We start from the raw sequence: 19266 nt of genomic DNA, 5'->3' as shown, positions 1-19266 counted from the left end.
GGCGATGCCTGGGGCTGGGGTATGTGCAGGGAAGCCGCTCTCATGGGGGAGGAAGGGGTACTGCTGGCTGGGAGAGCACCTCAAAGGTGTCCTGGGACCCAAACACCCCCTCTGTAGGGACTGACCCGAAGGAGGTAATGGGACAGGCAGGAGGAAGGCCCTGCTCTCTGCTGTCAGAGCCTCCTGGAGCTGTTCTGCGGATGCACGGCGTGATCTGACCGGCAGAAAGGGAGCCCTGCGCACTGGTTCCTGTAGCTGGGCAAAGGCTCAGGCAGATGGTCACAGACCTTCAGCTGTCTTAGGTGCCCAGGGAGACAGCAGTTGGTAGGAGAAGGGGACCCCTGAGTGCGGAGAGAGGAAGTTGGCACCGAGTTTGGGGGTGGAGCTTTGTGGAATTAAACGAGGAGGAGCTACGCATGAATGTGTGTACACAAACCTATGCACACCTGACACTCCTACACACACATCAACACCCCAACATACACACCCCAACACTCCTACACACACAACACACATGCCCCAACACTCCTACACACACAACACTCCAACACTCCTACACACGCAGCACTCCTACATTCACATTAACACCAACACACACCCAACACTCCTACACAAATAACACCCCAACACATACCCTTAACACTCCTACACGCACAACACCCCAACACTCCTACACACATGTCAACACCAACACACATGACCCAACCCTCCTACACACATACCAACACCCCAACACACACTCCTCAACAGTCCCACACACAAGTCAACATCCCAACACACACTTCCCAACAGACACAAACACAGTGCACCACACGTACCCACACACATACACATCTATGCCACGACTCACAAATACACGCCATGCTCAACAGGATGGGGGTGTTAGGACTCTCCTCCTGGTGAAAAGGCCTCAGAAAACCCACATTCCAGATGGCCGCAGATGTTGCGATTCACATTTTCTAAGGTTGGTTTTTTTTTGGTTTTGATTTGTTTTTCCCCTAGAAGGCGGAAAAACCCTCAAGTGCTGGAATAGGAAGAAGGTTATTTTGATCCTGCCTGAGCCGGGCAGTTTCTGCTGACTCAAGCGGGTCTGTGCCGAAGCGGCCGCGGCAGCTGGCCGAGCACGGTGCCAGCAGAGCCCCCAGCAATGGGCAAGACGCCGGGTCCCTTGGAGGTGACATGGCAGAGTGGGCACCAGCCGGCAGCATCCAGGGCTAAAGCTCCTCCAGCTTCACCCGGCCCAGGACACCCTGCCCAAAGTGTGCAGGAATGTGACTCCCCAGACCCCGTCTGGCATGGGGGCAAGGAGGACTCCCCAGAGCTCCCTGGCACTAACAAGCAATTAGCCAGGCTCCCTGGGGGACCCAGTTCAAGCCCAGTGCCACTGACTCAGCTCCTCCACCTCCCAGGACCGAGGAACCAAAGCTGGGGCAGGGGGATCGGGGTGGGCAGGTGTCAGGTGGGAACTGGAGAAACAGGCCGTGCAGAGCCGATGCCAGGCGCTCGGGCCCTCAGACGGCCCAGGCAAGCACACTCCAAACCTGGGAGGGCCAGCCATCTCCTGCCACCAGCTTTGCTCTCCCCAGGGCAGGAAAGCAACCCATCCTGGGTGGGAATGTCACTGTCTGGGAAGCGGCAGATGCCTCTCCACACAGAAGCACTCCCACACCTGTGTCCACTGCCACCCCTTCTTCCCCACCAGGTTTTCCAGAACTTCCCTGTCTCGGGCACTTTATGCATCTGCGCAACCGCTCAGGGAGCCACTGAGCCAGTGTTGCTCACCTGGGGCCGCGTCTGCACCCAGGGAACATGTGGCAATGTCTGGAGACACTTTTGGTTGTCACAACTGGGGGGTGCTCCTGGCATGCAGTGGGTGGAGGCCAGGGGCTGTGGTAACCGTCCTGCACCGACAGGACTGTCCCCCAGGACAAAGAGTGATCCGATCCAGTCAGTCGTGCTGTGGGCTGAGCACACACGTAAGAACAGGCGTTTTTATTATTATTCCCGTTTCACGGGTGAGGAGACACAGGCTCAGAGGGAAAGCGATTGCCTCAACAAGTCCAAGACCCTAGAGCTGGCGGGAACCCCCACTAGGCAGCCGGCCTCTGCACCAGGAAATTCAATCTGAGCCTAGGCCTGGGTTGGGGATCCTGGGCGAGATGCATCCCCATCTCACCCTGGTGGGGCCAGGAGGAAGAGGATGAACTAACCAAGGGCTTTGGTGAGGCTTTCCCAAGCCCCGAGAAGGCTGGGGCCCTGCCTGCTGGGAACTCAGGCCCCAAGCCCTGGGCCGCCTGTGGGATACCCGCATGTTTCTGGTCAGGAGAGATCAGGCTTCAGACCCAGGTGGCTGTGGCCACACCTCCTGTCTCCCCAGACAGGCAGGTCCAGGGCCGGGGCAGCCTGGCCTGATTCTGTAGGGCCCAGGTCCGTCTGTTAGCACTCGGGATAAAGCCGCATTCAGGGTACACACAGGGCTGGCTTTGTGCAACACCCACGCCCCCCCACCCCCGGGGCCTGCAATTCCCTGCCCCCCAACCCTGTGCACTCTTCACCCCAGTCCCCCCTCCCCAGCTGTCTCCAGGGACCCTGCCCACACCAGCCCTGGAGGGAGGGAGGTGTGTGGCTGTCTTTGTCCCTGTCCCAGGCCCTGGCAGCCCGCAGGACCCAGACAGCAGCGAGACAGTAGCTGGGGCTGCAGGGCTGGCGGGACGCAGGGGCAATGGAGGAGGCCCCTTCAGACTGAATGGGTGTGGGCAAATCCTCAGGCTCTCCTGGCCCCGCCAGGCTCCGCCCCAGGGGCAGGCGGATCTGACTTCTGGGTGCCTGTATTCACAGAGAGAGAAAAACGCTCCCAGAAATGAGCACCGGGCTCAGTAGGGCATCAAAGCATCACCCTGGTCCCCGGGGCACCAACCCCCATTGAGTCACAGGCCCAGGAAAATTCACACGGGGGAGGGGAGGGAAAAACTCTGCAGAAAAGAGAAACGACAACTGACTGCTGGCCAGACCTGGTGAGCCAAGGGCCTGGGGCCAGGCTCAGGGAGAGAGAGATCTGCAAGGGTTGCCGAGACTGCGGCTCAGGAGCATCCTGGAGAGGGGCAGGAGGTGGCAGGCAAGCGCAGTGGCTAGCTCAGAGGGCCCGGGCCCCAGCCTGGCTCTCGGGGGCCCGCTTTGCGTCCATCACAGTCACGCTGTGTCAGCGGGGGACAGTGGGCAGCAGCATGTGCGGGGGGCACATACTGAGCGGGTAATGCTCCCTGGAGGTGGACCCGGACACACAGGGCGCTCACTTCTACCCCGGCTCCACCAGAACAAGGGTGGCCCAAACCCATCCACCCTCAAAGAGAGCCGACCTGCGCTGGAATCGCAGAGGGAGCATCTAATGGGAGACCCTGGAGGGCTCCCTGTAAGGTGGGCACTGAGGCTTTTGGTGCAGGGCATGGAAGGAGAGGCAGAGGAGGGCACAGGCAGAGGGTGTAGGTGAGCAGAGGCTGGAAGTCGGATCCTCCTGGATGCCCCTGGACATGCCCAGACAAGGAGGTGCTGAGGGGGGCAAGAAAGGTGCCCCAGCCAGCAGCTGGGTCACCCCCACCCATCAGTAAGGGAACACCCTGGGCTGAGTATTCTGGCCAAGGAGACCCCGAGATCTCCATCCAGCTCCAGTCAAGCCCCACCGGCCTGGATGCTGTGCGGGAGGAAGGCTGGTCAGGCACAGCAGAATCAGGGCCCACAAACAGGTCCAGTGAAAACCACCCTTGGGATGGGGTGAGGGGGCACCTCCCATGCACTTTTGCACCCTTGGTGCTGCTTCCAGGGGACGCTCAGCTTTAGCGGACAGGAGCACACTTCTCTGGGGAGTGGACCATGCAGTGCCTGCTGGTGAGGTCGGTCACAAACCGGAGACCCAACAGCATGTGCACCAACCATCCCTGGCCCCAGCCGTGTTCCCACCTGGCATCACAGGAGCAGGGCTGTGGGCGGCCACCCTCTCCACAGGTCTGGTCCCAGGACCCACCTGGCCTGGGGCAGCCATGCCCTGACACTGTCGCTTCCCCACCCCACACTACCCCGGGATGCCTGAGACTCAGCAGGCGGGCCTCTACAGTGCACTCCAGGGCCCACTGCAGGCCGAGTTCATCAAGCATGGGATCCCTCCCCCAACACATCTCTCTGGGCAGCCACTGTGAATCCACCAGCAAAGACCCCTTTGGGGAGAGAAAGGTGCCTCCACACAAGGGCCTCGGAGTCAAGTTCAAAACACGATGTGTGCATGAAGCAGCACCAATATAAACATGGCTCTCCACCCACGGCAGCTCACAGAATCCTCCCGCGTGCCTGTATTTGTCCCGAGGAGTGCAGGGAGGCTGGTGGGGCCCATTCCCAGTCGCCGCTTGAGAGCCGGACTCTCAGGATCAGATGCCTCGCGGGCAAAGGAAGGAACCCCAGCAGGACTGCCAATGAGAGGTGGAAGGAGAGGTGGCCCGGCGCGGCCACATCCCTCCCTCTCTCCAGAGGACCTTGGAGCCGGCTGTGAAGTTGTGGTCCTTTAAGGCTGGAACCTCATTCAAGAGTTTTAAAAGGGCCAAGCAGGCCACACCCAAGGCATCTGCAGGGTGGGCAGCTTCAGGACTTCTGGCCAAGAGTTGGGCCCCAGGTCACTCAGTGACTACCAGCAGATATGGAGCCACACCAATCCTGCCTCGGTTTCCCTAATCTGACAGACTGCCCCTTTACCAAGGCATGGGCAAAGACATCCCAGGTCAAATGCCCAATATGACACCTGCAGGAGTGGGTCCTACCACTGTCCCTGACCCAGGCTCAACTCTGTTGTGACCACAGGGCTCATTGCCAAGCAGTCATGGACCACAAGGGACAGAGCAGGAGACGGCAGGGGGTCTGGTTCACACCCAAACTCAACTGTAGTCACTGTAAGTATTGTCATGATTCTAACACATGACCCGAGGCCACTGAGCTGAGCCTCCCCAGTTTAGGTACCATCATCATGCCCATGTTGCAGATGGAAAAACTAAAGCTTAGGGAGAAGTAGCCCTAGATGATGCAACTAGGAGAAGAGTTAAGACTTGAACCCAGAGCTGCCATATAGGAACTCAAAAGGGGGAAGGGTTTCATTCTCCTGTTATATTTTCCTAGCTCACCCACGGCGTTAGTCCGCCTGCCCCCTGCCCCGGGAATCTGAGGATGTGGTCCTCGTGCATCCATTGTCTGTGTGATGCTGTACGCATCTAACTCTGTGAACGGAAGTTACCTCATCTGTAAAAAATAGAACCAGCCAGGGGCAGGGGTGAAATAGTGGATGCAAGAGCTCAGAACAGGGCAGAACACAGCACACTCCACTGTCACCATTGTCACAATTACTGACACTCCTCTGGGGACAAAAAGCATCCCTCGTCCCCATGATGCTCCCTGGAAATGCTGAGGTTTGCCAGGCTGCAGAGTACAAGCCTGCTCAGCCCAGTGTTCCCTGACTGGCTTCTGCCCCCAGGGTGGGAGATTTGAGTTCAAGTCAGTCCCAAAAGGTCGCCCAGGATGGTGGCTGGACCCAAGGTCTCCTGGGAGCTAACAGGCGCTGGACCCCGCTCCAAGAGCCCACCGTGGGAACAGAAGCCGCTGGGAAGAAGCATCCCGTCGCTCTCATTTCATTCCGGGCATCAAGCCTGTGCTGGCCACTTGGAGGGCCGGGGGGCTCCTGCCGTTTTCTTTGTAATTTTCCCTTGGGGAGGGTGGTGCATGTGGCAGGCTCTCGGGGGTGACCAAGCCCATCTTCCACACACAAAATAAGGTCACTCTAATTTAGTTTAGTGTCCTCTTTCCTTGTGAATAATTTCACATTAACAGGTTCGTGTGCCTTGCTGGAGAGGCCCCATCCTCCTTTTCGTGGTCTCCTCCAGAGACAGGCGCAGTCCCTCTGGGAGGTGCGGGCACAGCTCTGCCTCTGTCCTGGTTCGTCCTACACTGGCAAGGCAGGAACCGTGAGCTGGCCGCTCCCTAGATGCCAGGCAGAGGGGCCGAACCCTTTATGCATGTCGTTTGATTGAATTCTCACTGTCATTCTGTGAAGTCAGTACTCACAGGACCCCCACTTTGCAGAAGAGGAGACTGAGGCTGGGAGAGGTGAGGCAACTACCAAAGACCACACAGTGCAGGACTCAGAACTGAGTTCCTGTGACCCCAAAGCCTGAGTGTGTGCCCGACCCCCAGCAGTCCTGAGTGGGATTATCCCAGAACGTCAGAAACAGAGGGAGATCGAGCCAAGGGCTTGTGTTGAATGTGACTGATCTTCGGGTCAATGACAATTGTCTGGCGTGTCACCTCCAGCGCAGTCCATGAAGCTGGTATTTATGGCCTGTGGTGCCCACCTCCCTGCCAGCACAGCGCAAAATCCGGATGGTGAAGAAGGAAGCAGGTGCCAGGAGTTCTGGGCACCTGCCATGGCATAACACAGATGCTGACAGCTGCTCTCTCCTCTGCCACTTCCTGTGTGCCAAGCCCCTCACCACGAAAGACTTCACCTTTCTCTGAGTTTTTCATGACAAGCCCCGAGGGGCAGCACTGGCCCCAGTCACAGGTGAGGGGACGGGCCAGGCCTGCTAAACCCCACATCTGGGGCTTCCAAGTCCTTTGCCTCCTCTCTCTGGGAGCCCTTAGTTGGGCGACAGCCTGTGGACCCTCTCTCATAATACAGTGCTGAAAACACATTGATTTAAAAAGGAAGCAATTTATATGGAAATAGTTTCCAAACTCCGAAGCAGATTTGTGACATGGGAATGACACACAGGATGGCACGTGTGCGACACAGAAGTATCATTGCATTAAATGACCTCACAGTGGACACCCACAGGGTCCAGAGCTGGAAGGCCTGTAAGGGACACGGGCCCGTGGAGGGAAGCCGGTGGCTCCCACCTCCAGCTGTGTCTTCGGTGCAGTCAAGGTGACGATGGTCAGGTGTCTGCATTTGGGATCCAAGGGGACCCCACCTTTCAGTTAGAGCTCAGGTAAGGCAAAGACACAATTCTTTCCCTTCCAAGTTTCTGGACCTCTGTTCTTGGGGACAGAGCCTGGACCTGAACTGAGGGCACGGCAGGGGTCTCAGGGTTCAGATCCCTGTTTGGACGTTTCATGGCTGTAAATGGGGCGGGGGTCGCTGGAGAATGTGTTAATGTGCAAGAAGAACCCACCCAGCCCACGGGGACACTGGTGGGGGTGCGGCAGCGACTGAGTTTCTCAGAAATAACAGGGGCAATACCGAGGTGCTGGGGCTCATTTCTCTCTCCTCAGCTGGGGAGCTGGGAGCAGAGTTCACCTGGTTCCTGTCAGCTCCATGGAGGTTTCCAGACCAGACGACCCCCCTCCACCGCCACCCCCAGTCTGTCCCAGGGGAGGGGCAGCTGGCGTCCTTCCTGGTTAACAAGCAGCCCGTGCATGCGGCCCTGTCTGGCCTCCTGGCCGCACACCGAGGAATTAGGAATTGGCGCTGTCTGAAATTTATGAAAATCTAATCTTGTTAGGCCTGCCTGGATGATACCCGCCTGGCGGGGCCTCATTGTCATTCTGCAGAACCCCAGTGGCCCTGGGGTTCCAGCCCCTTCATTTACTGTCCCCTCCCCCACCCACTCCCACTACATTTGAATGGGAACCCACCTCCCTGCCCCCCCATCCCAGCCCCCCAAATTTTAAGTACAATCAAACCAGCCGTCAAAGGAATAACTTTCTGATCGCTCCTGGTGCCATTTCAAACACCCCCGACGGCACGTCTATTTCTTAGGGTAAGACCTTTTATGGATAAAAAAATTTGCTTTCTCTTGAGGTTTGGGGGGCGGGCGGCAAATCTAGGCCGGTTTTCTCGTTTTTAAAACCAGACTGTACTGCTTTCAGAGTGCTTGTTCTGTGGCAAGCACACGGGTGAGCACCTGGCTCCTGGACAGGTGAACCTGGGACACTGTCCCATGTCGGGGAGGGACGCTGAGAAGGGAGAAGTCACATGGTCAGCAAGGGTGGGGACTGGGGCCCACATAAGGGCCTGCACTGGCTCCCTGCCCTGCTGTTCTTGGTAGAATCTTAGGATAGAGGTTAAGAGCATGCAGCTTGCACCCAGTGGTCCTGGGCTCAAGTCCTTGCATTGCCATTTGCTGTGACCTTAAGTAAATCTCCCCATACCCTCATCTGAGAAGAAAATGGAGAGATAACTAAGTCCCCTGTACACAAGGCTGTAGCAAGAACTACTTGAGCTAACTTCCCAGACGGAACCTCTTGAGTCAAGAGCTCCAAGCTCTGGGCTAGGCTCCTCCCACGCCTGTCCCCTCTCCCTACAAGCCATGAGCTGCAGGCATCCAAACTCACAGCGGGCGGAGACGGTTCCCTTAAGCGGGCCCCATCCAGGACCTTCACTTATGTGCAGTGTAAGCTGGAGCCCCTCTGCAGAGTGAAACAGCAACCTCTGGACATTTTCGGGTATGAACCTTTGCTCCAGCATATCAACAGCTGGGTGCTCATCACCCATTTCCAGTTCCCCTGGGCTCCTCCCCCATGTGCTCTGTTCCAGTCACCTGTTTTCTGTTCTATAAAACACCATGCATGACCCACCTCAGGACCCTGGCACGTGCTGTTCCTCCTGCCTGGAATATTTTCCCTCAATATCTGCATGGTCTGCTCCCTTCGTTGCCTTGATCCCGGCTCCCACGTCCCTGTCTCGGACTAAAACAGCACTCTGTCCTGCAGCTTCCAGGACCCCCATCCCTGTGCCCGCTTTACTGATCTCTGCAGTCCTGATCTGGAATCTGTATATGACCCACCCAACACTGCACTCTCTGCCTCTCCCCTCTGGAATATCAGTGACACAGAACGAACTCATTCTCTGTGGTGTCCTCAGCACCCAGAACGGTGCCTTCCCCAAGGCAGGCACGCAGTGACTACATTGAATAAAAAAGCACATTTATTTATTTATTTATTTATTTTGAGACAGAGTCTTGCTCTGTCGCCCAGGCTGGAGCGCAGTGGCACAATCTCAACTCACTGCAACTTCCACCTCCCGGTCAAGCAATTCTTGTGCCTCAGCCTCCCAAATAGCTGGGACTACAGGCACCCGCCAACACGCCCAGCTAATTTTTGTATTTTTAGTACAGATGGGGTTTCACCACGTTGGCCAGGCTGGTCTTGAACTCCTGACCTCAAGTGATCCACCACTTCAGCCTCCAAAAGTGCTAGGATTACAGGCATGAGCCACCGCACTTGGCCCGAAACACATTTATTCTGGTGTGCACAGCTGAGTGTGCAAGAAGGCCCCCTGCAGGTTTGCACAAAAGGTCACAATCACCCGGGAACCACTGAAATGTCCCCGGCAGGGCTGACAGCACCCTCGGCAGCACAGCCACCGGTCAGTCTGTGTCCTCACAGGATGAGCCCAAACTGGGTTAGAAAAGAACAACAAATACATTTTTAAAAATACAGGTGAAATCTTCTGATACACACCTGTATTAATGAGTGACTGTCCATGTCTGCATAGACCAGGAACCAGCAGGGCATGCGTGAAGCTGCCAGCTGTGGGTCCCTCAAGGAGGGACCACAGACAGCAGGGGACATCCCCTTCCATGTAACATACTTCTGCGTCTCAGCATTTTGGGGCACATATAATTATATTTATAGTAAAAGAGGGAAAAGATCTGAGAAGCATCTGTCAGTATCCAAAACAGACAGCTGCTCCCATAATGAGGTTTCCCAGGTGGTCTCTGAGGAGGTGCTGCCACCCTGGGCTGACAAGGGCTGCTGGCAGAGGGGCTCGGAATTAGGGTGGGAAGGCCAGACAGCCTCTGCCTGACCCTAGCAGCACAGATACTGCACTGGGAATGGGTAGGGCAGGGAGGGGCACCTGACCACCCCTCCACGTGCCCCTGGCTGAGGGCCCCAAGGTGGCATCCAGGTACCAGTCATCTCAGCTCCCCAGGCCTTCCCTCTCCTGGCCTGGAGGTAGGAGTGGGGTGGGGTGGCAGTACATGGAGCCAGGCGTGCAGGCTGCCTGTGACACCCACTGGTCCACTGTCTCTCCTTCACTGGGCCACTCCAGGGAGGAAGGTGTCTTCTCTGGGCCTCTGTGGTGCGGCACAGCAAACGGGCTGGCAGATGATGGTTCTGAGGGTGCTGTCTCACCACCCTGCCTCAAGCCCCAGGATCCACACTCATGCCCGCTGTCTAGAGACCACTTCCACTTTTTCCTCACCTGGCTGACTAGCCACAGTCTTTCCTCCCTCCTTCTAACCTCCCTCCCTCCTAGGTGCCAGGATCAAGGCTGACATGCCTGACAAGCCTCCATCCTCAGGTCGCATGCACACCTGCGATGCTCTGTTGGCCTTGTTCCTCTCCTTCCAGGCTCCCACACTAACTCCCACTCGGCCCCCTGCCCTATGGCCTGAGCCTCTCAGGCCGGGTGTGCCTGACTCAGCGTTGTATTCCGTCCCCAGCCAGCACACACCCAAGAGAGATTTCAGAGATCAGTGAACGGCACATACCTGGCCTGTGTGTGCTTCTCTTTTCACTGGTACCCTGTTCTAGTTTGCAAAGGGCCACTCAGTTTAGGGGTGAGCTGCCTTTTTATACGACACAGGGAGAACTGTGCAAACTCCATTCCTTTCTGAAGCTTCGGGAGTTTCTGAGCAACACAGAGAAACACGTTCTTCCCTGCCGACCCCCCAGCCCCCAACTGGTGTCCTGAGTCATCACGCAGGAGGTGGACCTGGAGGAGGATGCAGCTGCAGCCGTGGGTGAGCCCTGGGTCTGAAAGTGCGTTTGGGGAACAGGAAGGTAAATGGTCCCTAGAATCATTTTAGAACTTGATGATTTTGGAATACTCCTTCAATAAGAAAAGACAAAGCTGTGCCTGTTATCCTTCTTGCTATCATCCAAATGGAAAGAACTAATGGGATTTTTGTTTCTATTGTCACTGACACGGAACACCTTTAAACATCCACTGTCAGCAAAATATCAATCACCGTTTGAAGTTACTGGCAGAATGGAGTGAAATCACGGTGAGCGAGCGCAATGGACGTGTTGGAGGTGCGTAACATGCGGAAGTTATTTAAAACACACCAAATGTGTTTGTTAATTGAGAGTGGACGACAAATGGGGAATGGGTGGGCGTGGGTGAGTGAGTCTGTGGTGGTGTTGATGGCCACAGCCTTCTTGGAGGATATTGAGCAGTGCCTGTCAACATTACACATGCACTTGACCTTTCAACCCAGCAAGTTCAACTTCCAGAATCATATCCAATGGAAAAATTCACAGAAGGGTCCAAAACGTATATATAGATATACACAAAACAGATATATACATACACACACACATATATATCCTCGTTCATATATATATATATGTATGAAAGAGGATATCATTGCATGGGGTGTTTTTTAAATGATCAACCAGAGACCATCTAAATGCCACCAAACACACCTTGGTACATCACATTATGGGATAATGAGGCCATTAAAACAAATGACAGAAATTCATGCTGAGCTCTGAGCAGGGGACACTGAGCTTGGAGCTGGATCATCTCTATTGTGGGGCCGTCCTATGCAGCAGGATGTTCAGCAGCAACCTGGACTCTGCCCACTAGAGGGTAGAAGCACCATCACCTCCCCAATGCCACACTCAAAAATGTCTCCAGGCATTGCCAAACGCCCCCCGTGGGGCAAATCGCCCCTGGCTAGGCCCTTTCGGTCCACTGTCTGGTTCCCAGGAACTGAATCCAATGCAGTCAGATAATGGATGGATGCTGGCAATTACTGTGGGGCAGTAATAATGAAACTGGAATGGTAAATAAACTATGGATCCAGTTTTACAGCAAAAATGAGGATAAAAATTAAATTGTTCACGATGACTTCTAGATGAGTGAGTTATCCCTTTTACTTTTTTGTATTCGTAAATTGTTTGCATTTTATAACAGGCATGACCGTTTTTAAGTTTTTCAATCATAACATACCAGAAAGACTCTCGCACGCGCACGTGTGTGTCTGCATTCACTCACATGTGCGTTTCCAACCGGCCGGCAGTGACGCACGTATGCCCTCGCCACTCGGCAAGCACCTCGTGCTCCTTGGGAACCAGCAGATGTTTCTCTCAATTACTGATTTTCAAGAGCCTGGTGTTTCCTGACATGAGCCAGGACGGCGGGCGGCGCCCGGGGGCGGGGAAGTGAACCGGGGCTCCGTTTCCAAGCCTCTTGGACAAAAAGCGAAGCCCCTGGATCAGGAAGCACAATGCAGCCGGTATTTAGCTGCTTCTCAATAGTGCCTCATTCAATCCCTGGGGCCTCATTGATGCCCGCCGCGTGCTGGAGAGCCTCTAAGAGTCAGCCGGTGACGGGCACCGTCTGGAGGGGTCTCGGCGCTAACCCGGGGTGGCTCTGCCTTTCGGGAGCAAGAGGGGCCCAGCTGTTCTTGGTCTCCCCTGGGGCAGAGGCAGGGAGGCGGGCGGATGGGCAAGGTCAGAGTCAGAGGGGTTGGAGGAAGAAGTGAGGGTCTGGGCAGGCCCCTTGCACCATCGGGCTCCCAGGAGTTGAATTCAATTCAGTAAACACTCAGCAGAGTAGCTTAGTGGTTAACAGGAACCCTGACGCTGGCCTGCCTGGATCCAACCCCCAGCTCTCCCCATGGCTAAACACGGGACATCAGGAAGTGATTCATTCACTCTCTGTGCCTCGGTTTCCACATCTGGAAAAGCGGGATACCATTAGCATCCATGCATGGGTTGCTGGGTGGATGCAGTGAAGAGCCATTAAATGCAATGAACGGCACCTGGTGCACACTTAGGTGCGCGGTATCAGCCGCCAGTAAGAGGGCTGCTTGCCGAGCCCAACATGCCGGTTCTCCTGGGTCCCCGCCTTGACTTCACCAATTGCCCCTGACTGTGGTCCATGCCTCTCGGCCGCCAGCACCCTGGCCGCCCTGGGAGCAGAAGACCTGCCTTCCTGGAGCCACACCTTTGCCCAGGTTGGCCCACCTGCCTGGGGTGCCCGCCCTCCTCCTGCTGCCCATTCTCAGTGGCCCGCGTCTACCCATTTCCAACGGCCCAGCCCCTGCAGCCACTTCCTTCTCTGGCTGTCTCTGGCGGTTTTAAACTCTCCCATGTGGTGGTTAATTTTGTAAATACCACCCAAGACATCTGCTATGACTTCTAAGAAAATGTCTAAGTCATGACTTAGCCTTTCCTCGGTCTATGTCTTGCTGCCATCGTTGGTCTGGCCACTCTGTCAGATGCAGTCACCTCGTCCTGCAGCCTCCTCAAAGCTGGCATAAGCCTGGCACGCAGGAGTCCTCCGGTCCAGTCTCTAACTGGTAGACTCCTCTTTAACCCTCAAAGCCCAGGGCTGGTCGCCTGAGAACTGCCACATCCTGCATAGTCGTAGTAACTACTGTGGTATCGAGCCCAGGCCACCACCATATAGGACTCCCAGCTACAAGGAAGAGAGTGTCCCACCACGAGTGTCCCTTCACCAGTGTCCCTGGCACCTGGTCCATAGGCAGCAAAAAGACCCACAGCCAGTCAACACATGATCAGCCAAGCTACTACCTCCAGAGCAGTACAGGGGCTCAAGGTGTGAACCTGGATGTGGCATACACCTGCACACCAGTCCGTACCCTGCTACCTGCCACCTCAGTGCTACCCTCCCCTCTCTGGGCTTGTTTTCCCACCTTCAGATCCCATGAGCAAATGGGGCCTCACTCATGCAACCAACATGAGAGTTCTATAGTAAATGCCGACAAGTGGTAGCCACTATTAGGCTGTTGCTAATAGTAACATTATAGAGGTGGCCATTCCCACCTCCCTTCCCAAACCCCCTGTTTGGAGCAGAAAGCAAAGGACCTTGTGTTATAAACCTCTGTGCCCCTCCAACATATATTGAAGCCCTGACCCCTGGTGTGGCTGCATTTGAAGATGGAGCCTCTACGGAAGTAATTAAGGTTAAAAGAGGTCATAAGGGTGGGGCCCTGAACCAAGAGAATTAGTGAACTGATAAGAAGAGACAGCACAGAGCTTGTTCTCTCCCCCCTCCCTCCATGTGCTGGCACCAAGGAACTGCCATGTGAGGACGCAGCCTGGAGATGGCCATCTACAAGTCACAAAGCAGTTCTCACCAGAACCCAAACTTGCTGGTCCCTTGATCTTGGACTTCTTGACCTCCAGAACTGCAGGAAAACAAATATCTACTGTCTAACCCACACAGTGTGGGGTTATTTTATTACAGTGACCTGAGCAGAATAACACACCTTGTGTAGACAGACAGAGGGGCTGAATGGAGGGAAAAGAGCTGCAAGGTGAGGAGGCAGTACCCCTGCCCTGGACGATGGACTTGCAGAGTCCCAGCTGCACCCCTTTGGGACAGAATATCAGCAATCTGCCCTCTGTCTCCATGCAGGGATGCTCAGAGGGGTGTCTGATTTTATTTTCCATGACAGACATTTTCTTCTGTCATCTAAATCTGTCCTCAGGCCCTTTTCCTTCCTATTTCCTCACTGCGGCAGCACATATATTTATCACGCCCCTGCTACATGCCAGGCCCTGCACAAGGGCTGAGAATTCACAATGATTGAGGCCAGGCCCCAGGAGCTAGGGCACGCAAATTCTACTATGATCTGTCCTCTCTGGAGCAGAGCAATTTGATTCTGTGCCCTAGAAATCAGGCTGGACTTATATCTGGAGAGACGAATGTGGACATACGAGGAATAGCTTGGACTCTTCTAAAGCCGTTCTGACCACAGTGAACGTGCAGTAGGTACAGTGAGCTCCTGCTGTGCTTCATGCCCCGTAGGAAGGGGTTTCTGTCGTCTCATTTGATTTTCTCAGCAGCTTCCCAGGAAGTACGCTTCTCTTATTATCATCCCATTTTCATGATAAGGAATCTGAGGCTCAGAGAGTTGCAACAGTGTCAGCGCCCATCCCCCTCCCACGCCCAGAAAAGTCACAGAAGTTCAGGTGGGAGGGTCAGACTTTCCCTGTGCCTGGGACACGGAGTCCGGTGCTGTGACAGCTGTTCTCACTAGTCACAAGAGTGGACAACAAACTCAAAACAAAGTACCCACTCTGGAAAGCAGCCTCTAGCAGCCCTGACCTCTCCACCAGCAGCAAAGGCCTGAGTCCGTCAGGAGCCCCACTGAGCTGGAAGGTCACTGCCATCATGACCCACGTGTCCCCCGACCATGCCAACTTGCTGACCCTGGCCTGGAGCTTGGCTCGTCACCATGTGTGGCTCAGAGGCTCAGGAAGACCCCTGGTCCACAGGCGGGACACTCCTTGCTACAAGTGTTTTCCGGTTTGGGAGAAAAGGGTCTGGGAAATGCTGCTGGCCCCCGAATGGGCCGCTGGGCCCAGCAGCAGCCCGAGGAGGGAAGGAGCTCAGGTGGGAAGGGCGACCTCGCCAGAGGGGGGCCTCTGGGGCAGCAAACGTGTGTCCAAGGGCGTCTGTGTGTCTGCCTCCCACCTTTGATTGTTTAGGGGTGTGTCCTTTCCTCTGGGACGTCTGTCTGTCTGTCTCCGGTGTGTGACTGTCTGGGGTCTAAATCCGTTGAGTCTTTCCCTGTGTCTCCATCTGTATGAGTCTCTTCCTCTTTCTTTTTCAGGCAATGTGAAAAACAGATTCCAAGAAGGAAGTTCTAAGCCTCTCAGACATCAGCCGCGTCTCCCTGTCCCCGCCCCACGGGCGAGGCTATTCCAGCCCTTGCTATCACTTCCTTTCCAAGCAGCATCTTCCAGAAGCAGAAAATCGCAAATTCTGGGAAGACGAGGTTCTGACCAACTGTTCTGCGAAGGGAGAAGGGGAAGCTTCTGGAGGTGTCTTTTCTCTGAGCATCGAGATGGGGCACAGCAAAGCTGCGGAAGGCAGGCAGCCTGGCTCTGGATTCGAATCCAGATGCAGCCACTTGCTGTATGTGTGGTGTCTGTGGTGACCTGGCCCCTTGCCTCAGCTTCTTCACAGTAAGGCACGAATCAACAACAGTACCGGTCTCACAGGACTGCTTCAGGGTGAACTCAACAGGGACATAGGTACTAGCTCTCTGATCGTTAGCTGGTACACAGCAAGTGCATAATAAATGGTGACCATCATGACATGGCAAAGTAGGCATCCTCGCCTGACCTGGCGAGCACGGTGAACGTGTCAAGGACATCAGGCGCACATTTATTAACGATCTGGAGTGGCTGATACTGAGCAGGTAAATTCAATTTATAGAATCACAACAGGTACGGAAAGAGGAAGCAAGAGAAATGGTGAGAAAACTCAAGAAACCAGAAACATCCATCAGAAGACAGACCTAGATGGGAGCTCATGGTCCAGCTGCAGAGGCTCAAGGGGCTGACTGGCTGGGGATCAGCTCTCCTGCCCTCCAGGGGCGGAGCTCCGGGACAGTCACTCGGAGCTGGACCCCCCATGAGGAGAGGCCTCCCTGCACTGCTGAGCACCCACACAGGAGCCCTGTGGGCTGAGGAGGAGAGAGAACCTCAGGGCTCATCCCTCAAGAGCAGAAGGTTTGTCCATGTGGCCTCCTTGTCTCCCTACTTCCTCTTTTGCAAACACAACCCCAGTCTATTCTGCACCCTGCAGCCAGAGCAATCTTTAAAAATAATCAAGTCTCTGATTATGCTCAGGTTAAAACCCTGCGAAGCCCACCCCACCTCACCACTGCACCTCCCATCTCCTTAATCGCTCACCATGTGCCAGCCAGCCTGGCCTTTTGCCTGCTCCCACCCCAGGGCCTTTGCACACGCAGTTTTGGCTGTGGGAAGACTTTCCCTGGGTCTGTCATCCCACATGTGCTCTCACCTCTTCTCTTACTCTGCATCGCCTGGTGGCCTGTCTTGGTCACGAGGGGCAGTGCAGGGTATGGTGAGGAGCATGGATTATTTTGGCTGTGGGAGCAGCTGTGTGTCTCCACTTCCTTGTCTGTACCATGGAGTGAACTATGGCCCCGTCTCATTGGGTTGTTTGAGGATCATAAAGAACCCAGAAAGTACCTGGTGTGTAGGAAGCACTGAGTAAGTGTTGGCTGCTATGAGAAACCATCTTCCTTCTAAGTGCTTGCTTGTTCATTGTCAAGTGCACCTCACCAGCAAGAAAGTGCCTCAATGACCCTTATTTATCCTGGTGCTGTATCCATGAGGGCTAACACCATACCTGACACAATAAGTGGCCCTCAATTAACATGTGAAAGAGGAAGGAATCCATGCATAATGTCCACTCCCCAGCACTCATATCTTTCCACCAAAGCCAGAGACCAGAGGAAGGCATGGATGTGAACGGAAATTGAAGGGTCTTTCAAAAACTAAACCTGCAACTACCATCCGACCCAGCAATTGCACTCCCGGGCATTCACCCCAGAGAAACGAAGACTTAATGTTCACACAAAAACCTGTGCCTGAGTGTTCACAGCAGCTTTACTTTTCATAGCAAAAAAAAAAAAAAAACAAAAAAAACAAAAAACTGTAAGCAATCCAGATGTCCCTCAACAGGTGAGTGGTTAAACTAACCATGATGCGCTCATACCTTGGAACACTACGCAGCAACAAGAAGGAATGAACTATTGGAATGAACTATTGATACCTACGGCAACATGGAGACGTCTTCAGAGAATTACGTTAAGTGAAAAAAGCCAACCTCAAAAGGCTATATAGTGTATGACTCCATTTCTATAACACAATTAAAATGGCGATATTATAGAAATGGAGGAGATTAGTGGTTTCATGGGTAAGGGGGTGCATACAGTTAGAAAAGGGTAGAATGAGAAGCTCTTGTGATGGGACTGTTGTGTCTTGACTGGTGGTTACACAAATCTATGCATGCAATAAAATTGCATTGAACGAAATACACAGACACACACACTCGAATGACTGCGTGTAAAACTGGGGAAATGTGAGTAAGGTTGATGGTTTGTGACAAATGTCAACTGCTGGCTTTGGCACTGTACTACAGTTATGTAAGATGGTACCACTGGGGGAAGCTGGAAGGTATCTACATAGAACCCTCTCTGTATTCTTTTTTACAACTGCACACTAACAAACAATTATCTCAAAATAAAAAGTTTTCTGAAAACAAGTGAACGGTCTGGGAGTGCCCTGTCCCTTGGCATCACTACAATCGCCCTGGCAGACTCTAAGGCCAGCAGCCTTAAGCGGTCCTTAGGGCCTGGCCCAGGCCTGGCACTGGGGGAGGGGGTTAGTTTCCTGCAGAGGGAGGGTAAGAGCCGAAACAGAAGAAGCTTCCCTCTCTCGCAGCCTCCCTCGCCTCCCGCTCACAGCATCTGCCATCTGGCTGCTGCAGCCACACGAAACCCTCTCTCGGCTGTCATCTTTCCACTTGCAGGTCTGGCTCCCAGGTTTGAAGATTAAATTCTAAACACGTCATTTAAAATTTAGAAACGAGGAAAGGAGATTTTAAGTAACCTGGGAAGCATTGGCTCCTACTGTCTGCCCCAAGTAATAAGCACAGAACCTCCAACCTCTGTCTTAAAGGTGACAACAGCCAGGGGAGGGAGGGCAGCTTGGGATTCCTCGATGTAAAGTGTCACTGCCTCTCCAGTACAATCAAATACTCCCAATAGGATGTCCCATACTACCACTATATCCCCAAGAGAAAGTGTCACTGAAAATATCAACGTATTGCTCAGGAAGAACTGCAAACTTCTCTGCCGGTGTCAGGAACTGCAGGGATCTCTGAACAACATGAGTGTCTTTGAAGAAGAGTCCTCCTGTCTTCTCCAGAACATGCAACAGAACTAGAGCAGGTTTGTGACAATAAGCACCTGGGAGGGGGGACCTCCTTAGATGATCCAGTTAGGGACAGCCTTTCAGAGGAGGTGGCTTTTCAGCAGAGAACTTCAAGATGAGGGGAGCTGGGGAAACAACACTCCTGGCTGAACAACAGCAGGGGCAAATGCCCTGAGGTAGGAACCTTTGTCTCATTCAAGGACAAGAAACCCTACCTCCTGGGGCATAGCATGAAGATGCAATGAGGAACTAATTGGGGCTTGGCAAAGCTGCATTGAGACTTCCTGCAGGTGGCTGTGTGTGTGTATTGGGACAAAGGCAACATAGACAACGTGAACTTGAAACGATTCAGGTATCATTTTCCAGTGTGATTTTCCAAGCATGGCACACATCAGAACTCCTGGGGAAGCTCCCTTCAGGCAATGTGGGAGCCGTGTCCAACAGGCTGAAATCGACATCGTTCAGTGGTGGGTTCCGGGACCTGCAGGGAATGGCCTTACA

General features: G+C 54.3%; 1 protein-coding gene and 1 long non-coding RNA gene across 7 annotated transcripts in view; one reads left to right on the top strand and one right to left on the bottom strand.

Annotated features, from left to right (window-relative positions):
* PMEPA1 (prostate transmembrane protein, androgen induced 1) overlaps positions 1-19266 on the bottom strand; it is a 62978-nt gene that overhangs the window by 11425 nt on the left and 32287 nt on the right. Inside the window, exon 1 of one of the 3 annotated variants that reach the window (XM_017852091.1) lies at positions 126-496. The exons of the other annotated variants lie outside the window; for them this stretch is intronic. The gene's annotated coding sequence lies outside the window, so the exon portion shown is untranslated. Of the gene's footprint in view, positions 1-125; positions 497-19266 lie in introns of those variants that run through there. 3 annotated transcript variants of the gene reach the window in all.
* On the top strand, positions 2510-18054 carry LOC108515320 (uncharacterized). 4 transcript variants are annotated; one of them, XR_001881495.1, is made up of 4 exons: positions 7658-7787; positions 10652-10775; positions 10989-11067; positions 15627-18054. It is a non-coding gene; the product is annotated as an uncharacterized LOC108515320 (long non-coding RNA). The 4 variants fall into 4 exon arrangements; XR_001881496.1 differs by having other exon boundaries at positions 10652-10815; XR_001881494.1 differs by lacking the exon at positions 7658-7787 and adding an exon at positions 2510-7016 and having other exon boundaries at positions 10652-11067.

Source organism: Rhinopithecus bieti, unplaced genomic scaffold (genome assembly GCF_001698545.2).
Source record: "Rhinopithecus bieti isolate Rb0 unplaced genomic scaffold, ASM169854v2 scaffold_33652, whole genome shotgun sequence".
Taxonomy (NCBI): Eukaryota; Metazoa; Chordata; class Mammalia; order Primates; family Cercopithecidae; genus Rhinopithecus; species Rhinopithecus bieti.
This window is presented reverse-complemented; position numbering and strand designations above follow the sequence as displayed.